The sequence below is a fragment of the Mus musculus genome, chromosome X (assembly GCF_000001635.26).
Source record: "Mus musculus strain C57BL/6J chromosome X, GRCm38.p6 C57BL/6J".
Classification (NCBI taxonomy): domain Eukaryota; kingdom Metazoa; phylum Chordata; class Mammalia; order Rodentia; family Muridae; genus Mus; species Mus musculus.
Genome location: NC_000086.7, coordinates 131,892,567 through 131,904,286, shown reverse-complemented (window position 1 = coordinate 131,904,286; position 11,720 = coordinate 131,892,567).

Here is an 11,720-nt window from a genome sequence, read left to right as displayed (position 1 = left end):
TTATCTCAGTCTAGAACGTGCATTGATAAATATAGCACATTATACAAAGTAATGGTACAACTGTGAAATGACATGTGGCAAATAGCATTAATTGAAATACTCTTTTTAACAACAATGGAGTGTTCCTTAGAACATATTCCAATAGTGTTTCATTTGCTTAGCATTTTGAGATCAGAAGTTTGATTCTAATAATAGAAAAGAAAAACACAGCAACAGTTGGGAGATAACAAAACTGTTCATATCAGGACAGAAAATAAGTACATTATGGTACAGAGAGCATAACATGTCCATGTGGTATATTTGAGTGCAAATGTTTATTTTACATTTGAATGTTGACTGTAAAACAGCAAAGTGCAAAGGAATTTGACAATATGATTGATCCAATTTTTAAAGAGAAAAATATTTTATTATACATGTATATGTATGTATTTATACATAGACAAGATGTGCAAGCATACATTAGAAAAGCACAGGGCTAGATGGATGGCTCAAAGGTTAAGAGCACTGCTTCTTTTGCAGAGGGTCCAGGTTCTCAGGCCCAACACTCACAAGCTAACTCATACCCCTCTGAAACTCTACTTTCAGGAGCATCTGTCCACCCTCTTGTGGTCTCAAGAAGCACTGTGTGTATGTGGTACACATGAATACATGGAATCGAAATGTTCACACACACAAAACAAAAATGAATAAGTCATTTTTAAAGTGCCTGGCATCCATCCCTTTACAGTGAAAGGACAGGAAAGTGTATTTTTACTTTCAACCTTTTACTGATTGGTTTTTAAATTATATGCTATTTATTTATTTAAATGAAAATTAAGCACAATACCCCAACTTCTGAGACTTATCATCTATATAAGCCCAAATGAAACCATTTGAAGGTGATCCCTGCATTATCCTCCCTTCATTAGAGAAGCCTCTTGTTCTGCTTTGACTGACAGGGTATTAGAGATTATTTTTGTATATAAAAGCCATTGCCACATAGTGATTTTTATCTTGAAGATTGTCTGGATATGAGGAACAAATTAACATGTGTATTCTTCTCATCATTGGAAAATTTCCCTTCAGTGTACTGGCTTTGTTTCCTGTTCCTTGTTGATGGTATTCGTTTTGTTCTCCCATACCAGTTCTATCCGTTCCAAATCTATTAAATCTTTGGAAAACTTGGTCATGTCAGCATTTCAAATACCATTAGAAGTTTTGAAGAGCTGCATGAACTCTTGTTTACCAGACTAGCTCTCTTAACTTCCTTAAACCTTTACAACAGATTTAGCATCAGAATCCAATCTGAACCAAGCAACAAAATTAAGAAGGAATACATTATGTTACTATGTGTGTTTTCTGTCATATTTTCCAATCCAGTGACTTTTTATTTTGTAAAGGTTCTTCTCACAAAAGCTAACACTTTTCTCCTGATGGTGCTAGTGGCCATTTCATACACTAAAGAAAGATAGAAACGAGGTGGTGTCCTGCTGAGTTTTCTGACTGTTAGACTTCTTGTCCATTATAACCAAAAGCTTTCTTTCTCAGACCTTTCTTCTGTCCCAACCTCCATCAGCCCTTCAAAAGGGCCCTTTGCCTTGTAAAGTATAAAAGATTAAGAAAAACATCCCTGCTGTGAATCAAAGCCCCAAACTGTCCACTTTCATTTTTTAAACACTGTATTGTGAAGTTGGAAGAATTGCCACAATAGCAGTATATAGTGAAGACTATAAAACATCTCAAGCTTAGAGCAGGGCAAAGGCATCACATCTGCTCTTAGAAACTTGAGCTGAAAAGAAATGTGTGTGTGTGTGTGTGTGCGCGTGTGTGTGTGTGTGTGTGTGTGTGTGTGTGTGCATGCGCGCGCACTCATGCATGCACACGCACATTCGTATGTACCATGTTGTGAAATGCAAAGTGGAAAAGGGACAGTGGCAGAAATATTTGGATGATTTATATTTGAAAGGAGTGAAAGAATCAAGAGAAGTGTGGCATTTATTATAGAGAGAAGTGTGATTTGACTAAAACATGGACTTGGTATCTGCTTAATCAAAGACTTTATATGAAATTTAAATTGAACTGAGCAGATGATGGGTACAGAGCTCAGTCAGACCTTCTAGGAGATAAGCGCTGGCCAGTTACAATTCCCACTTTGGCTCCTTTCCCACCAGTCTTTCGGCATGTCCACTCCTCCTTCACTGTACTTTTTTCTCTTCCTTGACTTGTTTACACACTCAAAACTCATGTTTCTTCTATTATCTTTTGCCAAAGAATAGCACAGTTGTTTCAGTCAGACTATGTGGCACGAAGTTTTTCCTGTCTTCCTCTCTTTGGGTTTGGTCTAGGTTCTCCTAACCTCTGTCAGCCTGAGTGCTTTTATTTCTCCCTTTGTTTTCTAAAACTGATTTGCACTACAATGTAGTAATGAAAAATCAATCATTTTCATGTGAAAATTATACCTTTGACCTAGAAATCTGGGGCTGTCCTTGAAGAAGAAAAAACATGCTAGCTACATGTTTGGTTGCTAAGCTTTAGCCAAACTAAGGCCAGAGGGTAGGCTGCCTGCCTATGCAAAGTACTGCCAGTAGGAGTTTGAACAAAATGTTTTGGCTGTCATCCTATAGTCGCACCAGGCTGTGATATTTTTTTGTGCCAGGTTCCTGTGATGAAGACCACAGGAGACTGTCACTTTGAGATATATGCAGAACAAAGCATAATAAGATTTTTAAAATTGAAATGTGAGAGGTATATCTTTTTTCGTATTGCTTTCTACTGTGAGAGAATGTGTTTCTTTTAGAGACTTCCTGTTGTCAAGACAAAAGCAAGACTACGATCTAAGAAAATAGGTGAGGATTTAAATGGTTACTGCCCAAAATATTTTCATTGTCTGAGAAATTGCTTTTTTTTTTTTTTCTAAACAGGTTAAAATGCTTGCCCCATCTATGGCTTCTAAAGAATTGCCAACTGGAAAGCATCGAACCCCCTGCAGTGTTAGCTTGTCTACTAATGCCTCTCAGTAATGGTTTAATGATGAGCTATTTGACAATGTGATGGTTGAGTTTTTTTCCCCATTTTGTCACATAGACATTTTGAAAGTTCAAATTCCATGGGCCTATAAACACTGGAATCCTTTTTCAACAGAGTGCTAGGCAGTAGAATCTCAAATGAATCCACACTCCCCCAGATAGAGCTGTAGCTTTTTCTAGAGACAAAAAGCTTTGTTCTAATTTTCTTGTACCAAAAATATTGATATTTGAACTCTAAGAGAATTCTACTCAGAATGGAATAAATTGATATTCTGTAGCCTCTTCCAACCTGGGAAAGAAGTTGGGTATGATTAAAACTCTTAAACTTGGCATTTGTAAATTTGATTCTTTGTAACTGAATAAGGAGAGAACATGTATTGTTGTTTGTTTTATAGGTTTTGGTGGGTTTGTTGTTGTTGTTTTTGGGGTTTTTTGTTTGTTTGTTTTTCTGTTTTTGTTTTTTTTTTTCCATTGGATTCAACTAAGTTCTGTCTATATGATTCCCACACCATAAGTAAGGTAATCTCTCTCAATCAAGAAGCTAGTAACTCTTTATTAAAAAAAAAATCGTGGAAACAAATTGACTTTTTCTTGTAGCTCAAAACACATTTCATAGTCAACTCCCCCTTCATGTTTCATTTTGCCATTTGAATTGCTGTTGTAAGGAGGGATCCTAATGCCATGAATAATATGCCAGGTTGTTTTAACAGTTAAGGTTATCTGCATGAACGTTAAGAGCTGTCAAACATTTTCAAAACTAAATTACTTTAACTCATTTCAAATCACAAAATATCCCATGTGGTATAGTTATTGGAAATTATTAACTCAAATACTTTAACTGAACTACTTCAAAGTAGACTCCCAATAAATGAATCAGCTCAACACAATTATAGGGATTTAAAGACAACTTTGTAGTGAATTTGTTAAAAGATTTGATTGTTTTGTCCACTGCCTATGGCTCTTAAATTTGTCCTACCCTCTCTAAAATGAAAAGGTATGTTATGTCCCCAAACACTTCCTTTCTGTTTCCTGGTGACATTATATGAGCTACTTTGCTCCAGCCATGATATATACCATGCAACAACAGGCATCCAAAGAAAAAGCCCATGAAACTGTGGTAACCAATGAGCATCACTAGACATTTTGGAAACCATAAACCAAAATAAAGCTGCTTCTCTCTCTCTCTCTCTCTCTCTCTCTCTCTCTCTCTCTCTCTCTCTCTCTCTCTCTCTTCTCTGTATAGCCCTGACTGTCCTAAGAACTCACTTGTAGACCAGGCTGGCCTCGAACTCAGAAATCCACCTGCCTCTGCTTCCCAATTGCTGGGATTAAAGGTGTGTGCCACCACGCCTGGCTATAAAGCTTCTCTTAAGCTGACATCTCAAGTCAGAAGGATTCAACATGAAAAAAAATATATTAATGACTACTAACAAAGGTTTCTTTCTCGAAATAGTACATGTATCAAAAACTGAATGAAAATTCAGAGTTAGGATTATATTTTTTTAAGTAATATGATTTGAGGGACTGGTTCAGGCTAGCGTAGTAGTGATCCACAGAACCTCAGATATAATGCTGGCAACTACATTAGTTATATGTCTTATTTTCGTAGCATAAAATACCTGATGAACACAACATAAAGAAGGATAAAAATATATTAGAAATATACATATTTTTTATTTTATGCATATGTGTATATTTGATTGCCTATATGTATGTGCACTGTGTGAGTCCTTAGGGCCTGGAGGTCAGATGAGGCTGTTGGAGTCCCTGAAAACAGAGTTGCTGCCAATTTTGAGCCATCATGTGAGTGTAAGGAAATAAAACCAGGTCCTCTGCAAGAGCAACAGGTGCTCTTAACTACTGAGCAATCTGTATGTCCCTTCATGGTGACATTTTAAAGAAGTTTACAGGAATGTCAGCAAAATATGCCTGCTTTCACTGTAATCACACTTAGACCTTTCAAATTTTCTTTTGTTGTTTTTGTTCTTATCATTGTGATATTCCTATTGCATGCCTTGGTACTGTTCAGAAAATGCCCACTCAATATTTGACAACCATAATAATACATTTTAGTGTCTATTAACTCACAACATGTTTGCTGAGATGGGTCAGTGTATAACACTGCTTGCTGGCAATTCTGACCTTGATGGCCTGTCTGGATTTGATTCTATCCACATGGTAGAAGGAGAGGACCAACCTCTGTACATTGTCCTCTAACTTCCAGGCACATGTGATCACCCACACACGTTAAGTAAAAACAGATGTATTGTTTGAACAGCCAACTGTAATAAGCCACATGCAGGAATAAATCCGGATGCTTATTTCATCAACATTTGATTTCTAGATATAAATTCTGAGAACTACAGTAATGACTGGTCTGTGAAGATATACCCAATACCACAATCTTAGTACTACTATCTTGAATGTCTTGAATGCACCCAAAACACCCCTGTCTGATTGGATTTAAAGCCTGCACAATAGGAAGAAACTCATGCCTGCTATTATGAACTTAGCTAAGAACTCATGGCTGGAGAGGCCATAGATTCTAGAGGAGAACTTTATTACTGCTGTTTTGCTAAATTGTATATAGTGTCTTAATGCTTTGGAAAGATTTATCCTATACACATTGATAAATGCACTTCTCAGTTATCATCAATGAAGATTCTTTTTGAGCAAATGGAGACTACTAGGGAAAACCACAAATGGTTTAAAGTGCATAGAATAAGTGACTGTGATGTGTCCAGCCCCAAAATGGACATCTGTGATCGAATAATTGCAGCCCACGCTCCAGGAACATCATGAAAAGAGAGATTGCCAATGTTGAAAATACCAGAGGAAGAGAAGTGTTGCTAGATACTGTCTTTGGGGCATGACAGAGATATTTCAGCCATGACCTCTTAGCAATATGGCTGCCAAAACAGAATTAACACAAGACTATATCAATCAACTTGCCAACTTGAATAAGAAAACTGTTTTATACATGATATATTTATTGATTATTTGGAAATTGTATACAATGCATTAAGATCACTTCTCTTCTCCAAGGTCTACCCTCCCAACCTTGTACTCTCCCTACCACCTTCAAAAGAAAAATCATACACCAAGTCCAATTTGTATTGCCAATATACTCAAAGGAGTATGGTCGAACTCCTAATTACTAGCCCCTTTAAAATAACTGAATTCTTCCCACAACAGACCTCTACCCCCATCCCACCAGAAGCCATCAACTGTGAAGAACTGTACTTTAGCATCTTGATCACAATTTTTAAGTATCCTTTTCAGTAACTTCCTGTCCAGACTGTTTCTTTTTTTTTTTTTACTGAGGGTTGGGGGTAGGTAGTGGTCATAGAGGTATTCAATGTTTCTCATTCTCATTTATGATTCTACCCTCATTGGTATCACTACAAAAGAAGCTTCCTTGCCAAGAACAGCCAGCAGGAGCAGAAATTTTGGATTTCCACATGGTTTTTGGTGGCAGCAAGAGCCATAATCATCAACATGACCTCTGGAAGCAGCATAGAACATGGACATTATCATGGTCCCTGTTGGCAGCATAGACCTCAACATTGTTTCTGACACAGACCACAAACATCACCATGGCTCTAGGTAGCAGCACAGCCCAGGGACACCAACATGGACTCCAGTGGCAGCACAGAACACAGACACCAACATAGCCTCAGATGGCAGTACAGACCATAAACACCAGGATTGTCCCCAGCCATAGTGTGGACCATGAACACCAACACATGGCTTCCAAATGCAGCATTGACCATGGAGTTCTTTCTAGGAGGCTTAATCTAGAAAATTAACCATTTGGAGCTATCTTTTTATTCCTAGAGCCAGAGTGATCATGGAAGTAAACATAACATTTGGGAACAGAGCAAGCATGAGGTCCGGGCTAATACACTCTACCCTGTTAGCCTTCTCAAGAATGGCATGGCACTTTGTCCACCATAGCTATGGTCCTTTGATTGTCACGCTACCTCTGCATCTCTAGTTCCACTGCTTCTTCTTCTTGTTGACCTGAATCATGGTGTTCTTGTGGCTGGGCAGTGTTTCTGAGGACAGGATCCTCGAGAGTTCCAGTCTACTGCACATCTCCAGCTCTCATACTAAGTTGACTTGTCAGCACAGTGGATATAACTATCATGCTTGCAACTAGCAGCCAGCACCAAGGCCCTGCTCTCTGCTTCCCAATAAGAGATACAGCAGGCATGGTTCTACACTGTAGGCCAGGCTGAGCCTCCTGGTAGGCCAAGAACCAGCACTAGTGAAAAACAAACAAACAAACAAACAAACAAAACATGCTACTTCATCTCTTGAACCTATTTCCAGACACCCTGCATAATAGGGTCCACTAACTTTATTCATAATTTCATGATATCACTTTTTAAAGAACATCTTTCTTTAAGACCTATTCTTTTTTAGCTGTTCTGGAAATACTGTAAGGTACACAGACTCATTCTCCACAGACATATCTACCCTCAGAGCCTCTATGGGTCTTTCAGACATCTTTGTCCTGGGAGTGCTGATCCCCACCTCCATGTTGAATTGAAACTAGAATGTTTTACAAGACACTACCTCTAGTTGAAGATCTATATGAAGCCAATGACTGCTGGAGAAAGAAAATTCAGTTTTCATCAAGGATGAGTCCCCTGACAGGTTGCCAAAGTCTAAGTGGTCAACTATAAATCTATTTACATATAGGTCACATTTATTGGACTTAGTAGGTTGTATACATGTATAAAATAATAGCAATTACTGAAAAAAAGACATAAATTAAAGATGATGGACTTGAGATGAATTGGATGGAGAAAGGAAGTTAAAAAATATACATAATCAGTATACTCATGTTTGAAATCCTCAAAACATGGCTTATTAAAAAAATGTATTGCCTTAAATCTCTTGGCACAGCTTTGTCTATCCTTATTGTATATGCTTTTCCCTAAAGAGATAGAGGGATCATGCTAGTAAGTGAAATGTTATATCTCAAAGCTAGGAACCTTACCATAAAATATAGCTCAACAAATTCTTATGTCTCACTCTGATTTTCATTGAGTAATGTCCAAGTATGTGCAAAAAAGAATCAGAACTGGGTCATATGTCACATGAAAATGAAATGCGTCTGATCCATCACAAGAACACATTTTTCAAAAAATGATACATGAATATAGATGCTGGCTGAGCCAGAAAAGTGATACCTATTTCCACAGTATACTTTATACTTATGAGTATATTTTGCTATTTCTTTACTCTCATGTGTCTAGGGTCATACCACCCTATAAGTACCCAATCCCGTCTTTATTCCCACATAGAAGTATATATCATGAAGTCATAATGTAAATTTCCTTTTAAAGACTCTGAGGGATAGGATAAGAATGTGAGGCTTCCATAAGATTGGGAAACTGTGGATGTGGTATGCCTTATACAAGCAAAACCGAGAGAATCTCACAAATGTTCTTGAGGCAGGGAGGAGAAACAGAAACAATATGAACTCCAAACAATTTGAGACAATATTAGGAATATTTACAACTATTGTGTGTTTTAAATTTACTTATTTTTTAGTTTATGTGGTGTGTGTGTGTGTGTGTGTGTGTGTGTGTGTGTGTGTGTGTGTAAAAGAGAAGTGGAATGTTACAGGTTCTTTGGAAAGTCAGTTGTGTTGGGTAGTGTTTTGCTAAAGCAAACAGGTAAAGGGATGTTTGGCTGAAGTAGACGCCGGTGAAAGGCTAAGGCAGACTTATGAAAGAACGTTCTCTGAAGCAGACACAGGTGAAAGGATGTTTTGCTAAAGCAAGCAAAAGCAAGCACTCGAAAGGATGTGTGATGAAGGATTGTTCACTAAGGACACCCATGCATTGGTCCACCTTACATTGTGTAGTTGGAGTCCCATTTGCTGGGACTCCATAGAGAAAAATACACCAAAAAAACTTATGGTGTCATGCTATGGCTTCCTCAGACTCCAGACAATTTGCAGAGTGAGGTCATCTGAGACAATCTCAAGTAGTTTGCTAAGGCAGACTTACATGCTGAGGCAAGACATATGGTGAAGCAAGACCCTTGGAGGACACATGATGTGTGGAGAGAGTATAAGTCTCAAATGACTCCGAGGGAGGCTTGCTTAAAGAGCTAGCTGTGAAACACTTGTTAGTCTCACCTCTTTGCTGATCTTCACTTTGCTGAGAGAGACATAACCAAAAACTTCTTCTGGTGTCTCTGCTCATCCAAATTCAGTTGTGGGCTGGGTGTCTCTGCTAGGTCGTGCCACTGCAGCAGATTCTTGTTTGCTATCCCAACTCTATTAAATGGGATTGCTGTTGTACCTATGAAGTATTTGCTAGTGGACTGAACTGCTGCTGCTTACCTGTGAACTGAACTGCTGCTTTCATGACAATGGAGATGGGAGTTGCTCCAAAGAACCCTTTCTAAACAAGTCCACTTCCTCAGTACCCTTTCTTTCTCACTACCTCTGGTGAGTGGTGGGCTAGAAGGGAGGTTAAAGCATATAATAACCATCATTAAAAGTAGTCATTGAAAAATTATAGTCACATAGGTGTGTGTGTGTGTGTGTGTGTGTGTGTGTGTGTGTGGTTGGGAACTGCTGAATATGGGGTTTAGGACCTCTAGAAAAAAAAACAAGTGTTTGGAACTGTTGAAACATCTCTCTGGGCCTTACATATAGTAGTACCTTTAATCTTCATAGCAAAACAAGATAGTTTAAAATAGCTCCATTCTACATATGAACAAGCTAAGGCTTAGTGGCAGTAAATGAGCTGCTCATAAACACAGAAGCAGTTCGAGTATAAGCTGACATGAAAATGAAGATGAGTATAGCCTGAAATCCTGCACTCTTTCCTTTCAGTGACTCACCATTCCTGACTCTTTCTGGTCTTACCTATACACAATTTTATATAAACAGGCAAAATATTAAACTTTGATCCTAAGATGGACAAATGGGTAGAATGCAATCTAAGCAAGAAGAGCTGAGGTGGTCCCTTGACACATGAAATCTGACAACAACAAAAGCAGTATTCAATGTTGGAAGCAGAACAGAGTAGCTCCTCTCATATGACAAGACTGGTGACAGCAGTAACCATATTAACATCCCAGAGCATCCTTGATCTCGTCATTCAACTCTTTGATTTCAAGATAACTGTACCCTGGAAATTAAATATTGCTCTCATCATTGATGCTACGTATAATGTGAGTAGAAAGCATTACATTAGCTTTGAAACTCTTTTCAGTAATGTCCCTTACTATAGAAGTTAATGCTTAAGGATATCTATCTCATTGGAGAACAAATCACAGTCAACCAATATTGGATAGGCCTTTTGCAACCAGTCAACTACATCATGCAGAAATCATACATTATTTATAAATTAAATCTGGGCTTTATTCCAGAGAACATACTAAAAAGTAGACAGGGCTTCTGAAATGGTTTAAACTCGATGTAGGTTTTTGGTTTGGTTCTTCTAATACAATAACAATTTCTGTGCAAGCAACCTCTGTAGTGTGCTAACTGTTGTTTCATCTTTATCTGTTCTGAGTGTGAGGAGACTTTTTTTTTCTTATGTCATTTGTATAATAAAATGGGTCTCTGTGCTACAGGCTTCCATTCTAGTAGGTGGCACTGGGTAGATTTCTGTGGTGAGCTGGTTTGTCAGCAATTTCATTATCAGCATTTCTTTTTTTCCCTCTGAGCTATTTCACAACCATTTTAAATTGTATCTGGCCCAAGCTTGGCATTGAAATTGCCGGCTTAGATAGAATTCTGTCTCAAAGAAAATCCCAGTGTCAGTCTAATGAGCTGAATTGTGTATATATAGCACAGTCGTTTTTAGGTAGCTCCAGTCTCTATTTTTAAACTCAGCTATAACTAAAGCCTCAAGATAATTATGATGTACAGGCCATTGTTGATGAGAAGACTGTTCACACATTAATTTCTTAATTATCTTTCTCAATGAAGGCCAGGAATCGTGGAACAATTGTTTTCCTTCTAAGGAGAAATTGATTCCTGTCAGCAATGCTGTCCTGAAGGTATTTTTCTTTTCCAGTTGTTATTTGGCATAATTCACTCAGGTGAATGTTTTCGAAAATGTTACAGTTTATCTTCAAACTTTTTGTTTGAACATCGACTCAGGCTGTCTTCCCATAGTTAACGTGGGACAGAATCGATGCATTGTAGGCTTCCTCTGCTGCTTTGTGTGATAAACACTGTCTAACAACTCTGCAAAAATCCATTTGGATACTACTTCCTCAATTAGACCTGTTAAATGCTCTTTGAATGACTGACTGAATTTGCCTTTAGTTTTACACCCAGATATATTGTTCAACTAATGTTTCAAAACACAGTGAACTACAGCACCATTAACATTCATTTCTTTTAAAAAGGGGGGGGGCTCTTTTCTTTTATCAAGCCTGACTATGAGCAAATGAAATAGCAATTGTTTTCTTGAGATTCAGTGTAACTTGATTACCCTCTAAGTACTCAGTAATTTGGGGAAATTTTGTTCATTCAGTCTGAACAGTTGCAGATGACTTGTGTGTATGTAAGTAAACTATGCTATTAGTGCACAAAGTGAGAATGCCTTTGAATATGTGCACATATTTGGAAGCTCCTGAGTGAACAAATGTTGCATTCATTCAATGAGTCTTTGTTATCCAGGGAATACTCTAAGGTGGCTTCTCTAAGGTATGAAATGTGACAAGACAGCA